At 41.6% G+C, this 13,089-nt stretch overlaps 1 protein-coding gene across 1 annotated transcript in view; it reads right to left on the bottom strand.

Annotated features, from left to right (window-relative positions):
* Window positions 1-13,089, bottom strand: part of Dbp80 (putative ATP-dependent RNA helicase Dbp80) — an 88,206-nt gene that overhangs the window by 74,370 nt on the left and 747 nt on the right. The window lies entirely within an intron of this gene.

Genomic DNA, 13,089 nt, shown 5'->3' with positions numbered 1-13,089 from the left:
AAGTGTGAACTTATTGTGTTCAAAGTCCAAGGTGGCTCCGGTGAAGAGAACCACTTTTCCACGTTTGGAATTATGTGCGGCAGTTCTACTAGCCAAACTGGTACACAAAGCATTGTCCATACTGCGTCTATGTATAGACACCATTCACCTATGGACTGACTCAAAAATCGTCCTAGCTTGGCTGGCGTCACCAGCCAGTAAATGGAAACCTTTTGTTGCCAACCGGGTTGCTATGGTACAGGAACTCACACAGGTCAGTGATTGGAAGCACGTTCCGTCAAAAGACAATCCTGCAGATCTGATCTCACGAGGAGTCGATGCAAAAACTATCAGATCACTTCAGCTTTGGTGGCACGGACCCACCTGGCTCCAAGAAGAGGAGACACAGTGGCCATCATCCAGTTTAGCATTCCGTCCAGACGACAACACTATTCCAGAGCAGCGTAAGGTAGCAGCTACCACATTGGTCACTCATGTAACAACTGAAGAAGAAATCATATCTAGATATTCAAGTTTATCCAAGCTGCTGAGAGTAGTGTCACTCTGCAAAAGGTTCATCAGCAATTGCAGAAACTCAAGAGAGAAAAGGAGTGAAGACCTTACCACCTTTGAAATTCAAGGCGCCACACTTGCCTGCATCAAGATAACACAACGCGCATTCTTCTCTCAGGAAATCAAAGATTTGTCTGACAAGCAGCAAGTACACAACAAAAGCATTTTGAGGAACCTTCATCCATTTCTCGACAATGAAAAAGTAATTCGTGTCGGAGGAAGATTGGAAAACAGTGAACTGGAATTCCAAAGCAAGCATCAAATTATTCTTCATCCGAAGAGTCATTTCGCGAAAATTCTGATAGCATCAGAACACAAGAGACTTATGCATGCTGGTCCACAGCTTCTCATATCATCACTTCGTGAGAAATACTGGATACCTCGCATACGACAGGTGGTCAAACAGATCATTCATCAGTGCAACATATGCTATCGTTTGAAGGCTTCAGCCGCTCAGCAGCTGATGGGGCAGTTACCCTCCAGTAGAGTGAGACCCAGCAAGGCATTCCATCACGTAGGCGTTGATTACGCAGGGCCATACCACATCAAGACCGGGGCCGCAAGAAGCAGATCCACAAGAAAATGCTACATTGCAGTTTTCACTTGTCTTGCCACAAGGGCAATTCATCTAGAGATTGTCTCAGACTTGACATCACAAGCCTTCATCGCAGCTCTACTACGCTTCACCGCGAGAAGAGGAAAGTGTGCAAGTATTTTTAGCGACAATGCTACGACGTTCCATGGTGCTAAAAATGAATTGCAGGAATTACGTAAACTCTTTCAATCACAAGAATTCAACAAGGACATTAACAGATTTGCAGCAGAAGAGAATTTCCAATGGAAGTATTCTCCACCACGCAGTCCATCATTCGGCGGGATTTTTGAAAGTGCAGTGAAGTCTATGAAATACCATCTTCGAAGAGTAGCAGGAAACGCCGTGCTAACATACGAAGAACTAGTAACTCTGCTATGCCAAATAGAGGCCTGCCTCAACTCCCGTCCTCTTTCCACACTCCCTGATTCTCATGATGAATTCAGCTACATTACCCCTGGTCATTTTCTTATTGGAGGTCCTCTAATCTCATTTCCTGAACCAAACATTACAGATCTGGCTGCCAACAGATTATCCAGATGGCAGCGCATACAGCAGTTCCAGCAGCGAGTATGGAGGAAGTGGTCTCAGGACTACCTGCATAGCCTGCAGCAGCGACAGAAATGGACAGCCGTTCAGTCGAATTTGAAGCCTGGCACACCAGTGCTATTAAAGGAGGACAATCTTCCACCACTCTCGTGGAGAGTCGGCGTCATCCAAGAAGTGTTTCCGGGAAGGGATAACCTAGTGCGCGTAGTCACCGTTCGTACTAGAGACGGAGTCTACAAGAGAGCATTAAGCAAAATTGTGCCTTTATCACATTGGGAAGAAGACGCTCCATGAGCTAAAACACTGACAATGTATCCCCTAGTGTTAGGTTGGATGTGAACATTCCAACGGGGGGGAGTATGTTGGAAATTTATCTATAAAAGTAACCATGTTTATTCTTTCTTTATATATTTTATATTGCATATAGCTTCAATTGTTTATTTGTGTATTTCAAATGCCTTAAGTAACCTGCACTCCCATTGGCTAATTCAATCTTAGCGCGGTGTCTAGTTGCCGCCATCTTAGCGCGGTAGTTACTTCCAGCCAGTGTGCGTAGAGAGGCCACTCGGGACACAGCCAGAAACCGTCGCGGACAATTATGGATAGCGTAAGCCCAACGTGGCTACGTTTCATTAGTGGCGCGTTGTTGTAACCCCAGCTGCAACTTCGTGTAAACAGTTTCCCCTAGACAGGAGTGCATGGGAAGTGTAATCAAGTGTTATGTGCATATACCTTATAATACATAGTTATAGTTATCAGTGTGTGTGCCTGTGTTTTCTTTACAACTACCAAGAGGATCGCGGTGAACTTTGCCCTGTAGCGACACAATCCATACCAGAGAGATGTAAGTGGTACCTACAATTTCACTTACATTTAGATCCTACCGGTTTGGATCATCATTCATTTCTGGTCCTTCACAGCCGGACAGGTTCTACATTCAGTTTTGGTCCTGTACGGTCCGGAACGCAAACATAAACCATAAAAAACATTAATATTTAATATACTGTTTGTTGATTACCAATAGCTACGTGGGTCGTTCAATATATAAGTTTCCGTATGCTGTAAAAAAAAATATTTTTAAGATACATTAGAAAACTATACATACTTGTGTAGGAGGATCCTTCCGCACTTCTCCACATAATCCCCATAGAGATTCCGGCATTTGTCTCACCTTTGCACCAATTTGTCCATACCCTTTGCAAGAAAATCAGGGCTCTGGCTATTGAGCACTATTCTCACATTACGCTTCACTTCTTCATCTGATTCGAAACGGTAACCTTGCAATTCAGACTTTAACACCGGAAAAAGATGGAAATCACTCGGCGCTAAATCGGGGCTGCATGGAGGGTGGGACAGCCGTTCCCACCCCAATTCTTCAATTTTGTGTTGTGTTTGCACTGCTGAGTGGGAGCGAGCGTTATCGTCAAGAAGAATGACACCAGCTGACAGGAGACCTGGTCGCTTATGTCGAATTGCGTTTTTCAGTTTATCCAATGTTTGACAATAACGGTCAGCATTAATTGTTCTTCCTCGTTCCAAAAGGTCCATAAGCAGAACGCCCTTAGCATCCATGCTTCTGAACTCCTTATGACGCGAGCCCGCGTTTTCCGAACAAGCATTTACTTTTGGCCCTTGAGCGCATGGGCCTTCACGTCTGATAACGAATCGATTGTTGTTCCTTGTAGACGAAGGGTGGCGCTTGTCAACCATGTGCTTCTTTTTAATGGCATTGCTTTATATAATATTTTATAGCACAGGGAAACTTATATATTGAACGTCCCTAGTAGATAAAGAAAGAAATCTACTTTGTTGTTTTTTTGCCTTCAATCAACTCTTTTATCCATCGTACACCAAGGGAGCTTTCAGACCGAAGCAACAAGCGACAGGCGACAAGCCACAAGGGGAGTTTGCACCGAAGTTACAATCAACACGAGTCCCTTCCGTATATAGGCAAATTTTCACTCCATATGTACTACCAACTAACAGACCGAGGCTACACTATGCACGATATTAAGTTTCAGCGACAAGGAACACGTACGTAAACCTTGTCGTGTTACATCAGTTTGGGAGGTCACATTTACTGAGTGTTCGTTTCCAAGCGGTTGCTTGTCGCGTGTCGCTTTGGTCTGCACGCTCCCTTGTGGGAGCGTGTTCAGAACGAAGTGACAAGCGAAATGGTAGTTCACACGTGACACAGGCAACTTCAGTTTATTAGCAAGCATTCACAGTCCGAGGCAACATGACGCACGTTATTCAGGAAACTGTCTAATCCGTACAACATGCAAGCAACAATCGACTCCGAACAGTTTGTTGCGTCGCTTTGGTTGCAAGGTTACATGTAAGGGAGAGTTCAAACCGAAGCGACACGCGACACATGCTGTTTGGGAACTAGCCCATCAACAGCAGCATTGCACCGGCATGAGACGCCGCGCAAGCCTGCCTTCGATTGGTGGAATCCCCAAGCGACACGAGGGTTTCGCACCGAAGTAACAAGCGACCATGGGCGTCCGGAGGGGGGGTGGGGGCCGTGCCCCCGCCCCCCTGGAAAATGAAAGTCAACCAAAAAATATGTATTTCATACATATAATTTCATTTTAGCGACAATAATATGTGTTATTTATTGCATGAACACCATAAATTCAAATTTAAGCAATGTTTTTTAGGGAACAACACTATTTTGGGGGAAAATTTGCCTTTGTTTACCCCCCCTGGAAAAAAATACCTTCCTTGCCCCTCGCTGGAAAAAATCCTGCGGACGTCCATGCAAGCGACACAAGCTCCTTTAGTCTATAAGCAAGCTTTCCCCATGCATGCGCTACCAACAGACAGAGGCGACACGATGCACTACATTAGAAAGCGACAAGCGACACGTCCCGCTCGTCATGTCGCTTAAGTTCTGAAGGTTATACTGAGGGTTCATTTCCAAGTGGCAGGCCTCTTGTTTCTTGCATTGCATGTCGCTTTTTACTCCTTTGACTTCAGGCAGTATACAGCGTGTCCCGCTTATACGTATAATAAAATAAAAATTCATAACTTCTAAACAAACTGTCAGAAATGTGATTGTTGTTTCATTTTAAAGAATGACTCAGAATTTTTTTTAGCAACACATTCAGTGGTAGTTGCGCATGCGCAGTACCCAGAATGTCTTGAAAACTGATATTATCAGTTCCTCAGTAGCCACCCGTCATGCGGTCACCACAAGAAAAGGTGTTTTGTGTTTTAACGTTGTCTGAAGTGAAGCCTGTGACACTTGTGCAGAGACGATTTCGTGCACGTTATGGTTTAGGTGCTAAAAAAGTTGTTCCATCGTACATTTCAATAAAGAAATGGGAAAAACAGTTACGCGAAACCGGTTCATTTCTCAAATCTCGTTAGAGACTTCCTGAACGAGCATTTCAATGGAAAATGGATAGGAAGAGGTTCGAATATAATTGAATGGCCCCAACGATCACCAGACCTCACTGTGTGCGATTTTTTGTTGTGGGGGTGTGTTAAGAACAAAGTTTACTGTACACCGGTTAGAGATTTGCAAGACTTGCGTGAAAGAATTGTGGTTGCAGTAAGCAACATTACCCCGCACATACTTCAAAACGTGTGGCTTGAGGCTGACAACCGGTTTGACATTTGCCGTGCCACTAACGGTTCACATGTGGAAGTGCGCTAGTTTTCTTGATTTGTAAAAAAACTTTCTGAGTTCTTACATGTTTGTACAAAGTTTGGACAAAAAATATTGGTAAATAAAAAAGTTGTGATTTTTTCTTTTATTATACGTATAAGCGGGACACGCTGTAGATTCTTTACGTCAACGCAGAGTATCTAACTAAATTGGCCTATTACCAGGTTTTTGGTGCGAAATCTTTGGAGTTTGCAACCAGTACTGTTGATTTTGAGAAGAGGGGTCGCAATGAATGAGCTGTTTGTGCTGGCGAGAATTTTATGACGATTGTCGCCAATAAGGCTGGAAGAGGACCTACACTAAACAATGGCAGTGGCTACCTCCACATCGTTTGGCACAAGGATGAATGGAAGGAAGCCCTTGGGGTAGCAGTTGTTGAGGAAATTTCAGGATTTTGCAAGTAAAGATACCTGCAACACGAGGATATAGTCTGGGCGAATTCGATACTGGCATCGTGTGGCGAATTAGGTTTTTCGAGGAGGAATCTTACAGAAATAACTCGAAAGAGCTTGCTAAAGAATCGAAGAAATGTTGGAACTTCCAGGAATATAGAGAAATAAGAGAATGCTTAACCGACGCAAGAAATTAATTAGAAATTAGATGTTGATATGGGCAGTGATAGAAAATACCTTTTCCCAGCGACACGTGGAGCTCGTCGTGCTACTTCGGTTCGGAAGGTTGTATTTATTGCTGAGGTTCGTTTCCAAGTGACATAGGTTGTTGCTTTGGTCTGGTTACTTCTTACTTCGGTCTGGCCTATGCGACAAACAACACGCGACAGGCGAAAAGCGAGAAGTTTCGTTTGCGAACGAACCAACAGTAATAAATGCAATCTTTGGTGCCGAAGCGCCGCGACAAGCAGGAGAGGATAACGATCACCCAGGGAAGTTATGCCACAAATTGATTACATTTCCTCACAGAATTAAGGTGTTCTCTTGCTCATTTTTTAGTTTCCGTGTCTTCCCGTTTTGCCGAATCCCGTTTCCCACAATTACCCAGAGGCGCATTATATCATATTTCCCATCCAAGTAAAAAATTCGGCGAAAGGGGAATTCCCGTTTCCCCGAATATTTTGAACGGAGGGAATTTTTCCTCCCCTGCGAAATTTCATGTTTAACCGAACAGAATGCTTAATAGAAAGTTATATGGTGAAAGATACCTAGAGAAAAGGGTTACTGACCGCGAGGGGGTTTGGATGGGGAAACATTACAAACAGCAAGGGAGGGGAGGTTACATGTCAAAAATCACTTCCTTCCATGAGAAGACTACAAAAATTGCTTTGGGTCCGTTCCTTAGATGGCACGATTGTATGTGGAATATTCCTTATTCCTTGTGTGGGAATAATCGTGTTGTGACGATAAAAATTGTTGTGTGTCTCACTTAACTGTATACGCGTTATAGCAGTAGTTTTTTCTTTAATGACGTAAAATATATTTAAGGATAAACAAATAATACATTTTGTTACTATGGAAAAGCAAGCAAAGCCGGCATTTTTCGTAATTTTTGTAAGGTTTGCAATATTTCTCATAAATTTTCCATTTAAAGAAATTATCGAGAATAGTTCTCTCTCACAATTATAACACCATTAAGCCTTGTTTCCAAAAAAATATAAATATGTTTTTAATAAAATAAATTACTGCCTTGGTCAGCATATTTATATTTTCTTATCTCTCACAATATTTTTACAGATAGATATATATCTGAATCGGTATGTTAGCAAAGTACATCTATCTGGAGTACTATTTCAACATACAATTACTAGGCTTGAATACATTGAAAATTGGAAGTAATACTGGATTTCGGAAGAGTATAAAAACTAAATAAGATAACCTTTTTTTATGTAATAGACGCTGATTTGGGTTTCCAAAGAGAATACTTTATTTCGAGTAAATAAATATTCGCAACTGACTAATTATTTTGTTTGATTTTTTTTCGAAACTTTCGAGACTTTTCACGAGCCGTCTCGTCTCGAAAACGAGACGGGACAAGCGCTTCAAAATTCGAGACGAGACGAGACTGACCACCTGTCTCGTCTCGTTTTCGAGACGGGACACGAGACGAGACGAGACATGTCTCGTCTCGTGGGCAACACTAGCCAGCATAATCCTCTCAGAGACTTGAGTTGTGTGCCGTTGATGATTGTGGTTGACCATAAACATCCATTTCATTATATTACCATTCATACTCATGGTCGAGATTAGACAAAAAAAATGGCACATACCACAAAAGCGACGTTAAATAAACCAAATCAATAAAAAAAAATAATGTCATGGCGGCCAGTGAAGGCATTGGCACCCTAAATTAATATTTTTGTCAGCAAGGGCGCCCGCAGAATTTTTTCTCAGGGGGAGGGCAGTCACAGAACCTTTTATTATTATTATTATTATTATTATTACTGCTACTACTACTACTATTATTATCAGTGGCGTAGCGCAGTTCTCTGGGGGCCCCCCTGCAAGTAAAATATTAGGGGACCCCTTAGCATATATATATATATCGAGATGATGCCAGAGTGGGGCACGTACCATAGTCAGCTAATCATCCCTACCCCCCCCCCCTCCTCAGCTGTACAAGAAATTAACTTTTACCCAAATATTCTTCGTTCCAATTTTGTGTTATCGACATATACGAATATATCAGATTAGTGGCTTCGTGAAACTAAATCAGGATGGCCTGAATCTCTGAGATAACTGGAAGAAGAATTGGAAACATTTTCTCTTACTTCAACGCCAGGATTATCTTTTGGAGGAGGGAGAAGCTTCACGCAGCCAAATAAATTGTTCGTGATCCTTTGTATTTTTTTTTTGGTTGAAACATTTTTAAAAAATATCAGGTTAGATATATTTGCACAGATATTTAAAAAATACTGGGACTCCGCGATGGCGTAGTGGTAAAGTCCTTCCATTGTAACCAAGGGGTCCCAGGTTCGAAAGCCTGTGGAGACACATAGTGGTTTGGATTCCACTTTAAATTGTAGGTCCAGTCCCGATTCGCCTATCTGTGCATAAAGTGGACTTAAAAACTTAAAAGAACAATTGAAACAATTCAATTTTAAAAAATACTGTTTGGGAGAATTATTTAAAGGATAGTAAACACTTCTCTTTCGGATTTCTAAGTGGATGCGCCTTCAACTCCAAAACCATCCTCTGGCTGCGCCAAGCCAAGTTTAAGAGTCGCTCACATTAGCCTCCTAATACTAATAGTGGGTTATATACTCAAGGAAACTTATTATTTCAGTTTTGGGGGTTGAACTGGACCTCCAGATTGTCGATGGTGACCTAACATCACAAAGTCAATTGCAATCTGCTACTAAGAAATCGCAGCGGCCTCCAATTTTGAGATATACTTCTATATAATAAAGTGGCGATGGGGCACTATTCACTGAAAATCTGTCACTCAATGAAATGCCGATTGGAAGGACTGGGCCCCCTAAAAAGATGTTTCCACACGGACACGATGTTTAAATTTACTGTTAGTGGACCTCAATATCATTTTTCAAAATTTCAGCGATGCCATTTCTTTTCGATAGACCACGGAACATATATTTCTTAAAGACTTTCTCATATAACAAGAACCGTTTTATTAATAGATCATCAGTGCTCGAAGGGAGGGAGGGACGAAGGAGGGATGCTATCCCCCAGCTAAGAAAAAATTCATAATGCATCCCCCCACAGCTAGGATAATTTGCATAAGCATCCTCCTCCACCTACTGCATTGGCTTCAAGTTGATCCAAACCTCGAAGAAAGAAATTCGCAGCTAGAAATTTTCACTTCGAACACTGCAGATCACAGAACTGGTTCGACAGAAATGCGCAAGAAATTTCAATAGTATTTCAGAAAAATGAACTTCACAAAATACGTAATGGTATCTAACATTTAACTCATACACCCTGCGTTACAGAAAATGGGGTACTGGCCCTTAGGGGAAAGGGATAATTGCCCCTGGACTCTACCTCCTATTGTATTTTGGGACCCCTTTGAAGTAAAACATGACAAGTGTGGACAATGTGGGAAATTTATCTCAGCTCTTATTTCAATATGAAAAGGCTTGGAGCCTCCTTGAAAATATGTGGTTGGAACTGGGAAGTTCCATTTTAAATATCACGTGTAACTAATATTAGTGGTAAAAGATCATGAATTACCAACATTAGATTGTTTATTGTATAGCAATAACGCATCGACTGGTTGAGCAACTGAACACTGCTCATACTGGATTCATAATTGTCGACAATTGAATTAACACACTACACTACGTTTACGACAAACTGCGTAGCGTATTTTCCTATCGATGGTTATCTACGAGCAAGTAAGTTCATTCTGCATTTCGTAGGGGGCCCACATGTCAAATTGCCTTGGCCCCTATGGCTGGGACAATACGCTGCTTATTATCGTATACGTCATATGATACGTTACTGGGAACCAGATTTATGTTTCCTATATCGATACTGTATCCCCGATGGCGCAGTGGTAGCGTCGTGGCCTTGTAATCAAAGGGTCCCGGGTGCGATACCCGGCAGAGGCACATCCCACTTTAAGCTGTAGGTCCAGTCCCAATTAGCCTTACTGTGCATAAAGTGGACTTAAAACAGCAAATCAATTTTAAAAAATATGAGATACTCTCTGTTAAATTTCTGGGAGTATATATAATTTCAGGGACACAGAGAGAGAATATTGCGGGGCCCCTACACCCCGGGGGCCCCCCGCATTGCGGGGGTTGCGGGAGCGGCCGCTATGCCACTGATTATTATACTTCTACTACTAGTAATGTTTTTTTTAAAAAAATTAACTACATTTCTAATTTCCATATTCTGTATATCTATAAACATAACTGTAAACTTAACATTAAAGGACATAAAGTTGTTTTCTATAGTTAGATAATCAGTGTAAAATAGACAGTAAGTTTAAATGTAACCCTACTTGAAATAAGAATAATAATGATACTTCCTGTAACTTACGGCCTGTATGTCGCAAAGAACAATAACTTTTGTTATAAATTATCGTATAATTACACTATTCGAATAACATTAACTCTTTCCAGAAATCTCAGGGGGCTCATGATTGTCAGTAGTGTAGATCTTCTCTCTCTCTCTCTCTCTCTCTCTTTCTCTCTCTCTGTGTGTGTGTGTGTGACACGTGTGTGTATTGCTCGCCTCTCTTACAAAAAAACATTATTACAACCACATCAAGAGTTATGGATTTGTTTATGATATTTCTACATACAAGATTTGCGTTTTGAAAATTAGAAACTGAAAAAAATAATTGGAAATGTGATTACAAATGATATATACCATAGACAGACATCGAGACATAAAAAATAGTTATCATATCATTCTGCGTCTTGTGTATTTTCATTTTTTTAAAAAAATGCGCATGTATCAATTTATTCAATTTTATTCGATAACTGTGGAGGTACCTAGTGGTTCGGATCCAACTTTAAACAGTCCCGATAAGACTATCTGTGCATAAAGTGAACGTAAAACAAAAACTCAAACGATTTGCCTTCTGAATATTCCGGATTCGACTCCCGGTTTGAATGATAGCTCCTTTGAGGACAGCTCTTCATCATTTTTGTGCAATCATCATCACCATCATCGTGTTTAGACTAAAGTTGCAGAAAAGCCACTTAAAGTGAGAAAATAACAGATATGAACAGAGTGTAATACTTGAGGCAGGTATATATCAATTACAAGTCGCACTCCATGTACAGTGCGTCCATTTCGATCTGCAGCCGAGAGATCGGGAGAAGCGTGGCGGGCGGCGCTGGCGGAGATGCCGACATTTGCGGCCTGTAATGCCCGCTTATTTTTATGGACATATGCAGACATTTATATAAATATTGCAAAACGAGCACTAACCTGTGTTATAATTTATCATCTGCAATTCATCCAAGTTCTGCCATTATATACACAAAAAAATACGCTTTAGAAACGATGTTAAGAGCCACAGATAATAAAACATTTTAATCATTGTTTTGACCAGTAACGTCCTGCTTAAGTTTATATCCTTGAAAGAGTTTTGTGGCCATGGGAATCGTTTGGAGGTTTCGAATGTGCAACACTGTATCAAGATTACGCTGTAGACGAAACCGTTAAAAATCAATGGTGTTCGTGAGCTTCCTTGCAATCCGAAATCTCCGAGCTCGAGTTTTTTGTTCCTTCGCGACAGAGCTGTGAATATAGTGGCCAGCAGATGTAAACCAAGAGCGTGTTAATTTCGTACTGTGCGCAAGAGTGTTATTATTGGTTACTTGCCGTTACTTGTTTGTGTTATTGCAGTGTGTATGTGGGTTGTGTCAGTGAGAGGATTGGAATGCCAGCCGCAAGGTTCACGTTACGAGGGGGGCTGATAAGTTCTCGGCCCGACCCAGAAGGACTTTAGCTACAGGCACGAAAGTTTCAGGCTATTCAACGTATTCTCCACTGTCGGAATTTCGTTTCTACCATTATACACACTTGGCACTTGGTGGATATCAGTTTGAACAACTCTTATAACACAGGTTAGTGCTCGTTTTGCAATATTTATATAAATGTTTGCATATGTCCATAAAATTAAGCGGGCATTACAGGCCGCAAATGTCGGCATCTCCGTCAGCGTCGCCCGCCACGGTTCTCCCGATCTCTCGGCTGCAGATCGAAATGGACGCACGGTATATAACGTGCATTTTCATTTTCATCTTTTTGACAGAGTTTCAACGTGCCAGCAGTGGCGTCTCTTTGGTCAGGTATTCCTAAAATACAATATCGTCAAATGCATGAATGGATGGCAAAATGAGGACTGACTATAGTGCAGGAGGCCTTAGAAAGATCGCTTCGCGGGCTTACAGCAGATGACAATAAGGGGGTGTGTCTGCGAGAACCAATCAGGTCCGCGAATGAGCGAGTCCGGTTGCCACAGCTAGCTAGCTGCACCCTTATGGAAGGGTGAGTGACCTCTGCCTCTTGCTACCTCGGCCTGTTTGTTCGGCTGAGGAGCAGACGACACGAGAGTATCGGCAATAGTGTGCGAGCGACGTCTGCTGTTAGCCCTCGAAACGCTCTTTTTAATGCCTCCTGCACTATACTGAAATATATAGGGACGTACCCCCACCCACTTTTCGAAAATCCTGGGCACGCCACAATGGAAGATCGAACAGGTCGGTATCCTTTGATTACAAGGCGATAAAGATACCATTACGATACCTCCCCCTTTTCCTCTACTCCTCCCCAAATATCGATTATAATATAACATAATTAATTGTCTTTTCCTGGTTGGGTAAGAATTTAGAAATAAGAAGCCTGGGAAATAAAGAACGGGGGATGTTCTTTTTTTCATTCACATTTCACATTGAGATTCTATAATCTAAATTCCCTCCTCAACTTTGAAAATAAATATAGGTTGTTATATTTTGATTGTTTTCTTTTATCGAAGCTTTGTTATTATATTTTATTGTTAATTGCTTCATTGGTGTGAGAAGTTTGCTGATAACATGTCGGAATTTTAAAAAAAACCGTTACACCTTTCTTGCCATTGTTATTTTAACCAGAGCCGACCTCCGTGGCGGAATAGTTAGCACACGCCATGGTACCGGGATCGAATCTCTGCCTGGGCATTCTTTGTGAGTGTCCCTTCATCAAGTTCATCGTACCATCACTCATCTTCGGGATTAGCCAAAAAGTGGCAGAAATGCGAAGTAATTTAATCTAAATCCATCAATCAATCAAAATTTATTTTAGCGAGACAG

This window comes from Lepisma saccharinum, chromosome 29, assembly GCF_977018435.1.
Source record: "Lepisma saccharinum chromosome 29, izLepSacc3.1, whole genome shotgun sequence".
Lineage (NCBI taxonomy): Eukaryota > Metazoa > Arthropoda > Insecta > Zygentoma > Lepismatidae > Lepisma > Lepisma saccharinum.
This window is presented reverse-complemented; position numbering and strand designations above follow the sequence as displayed.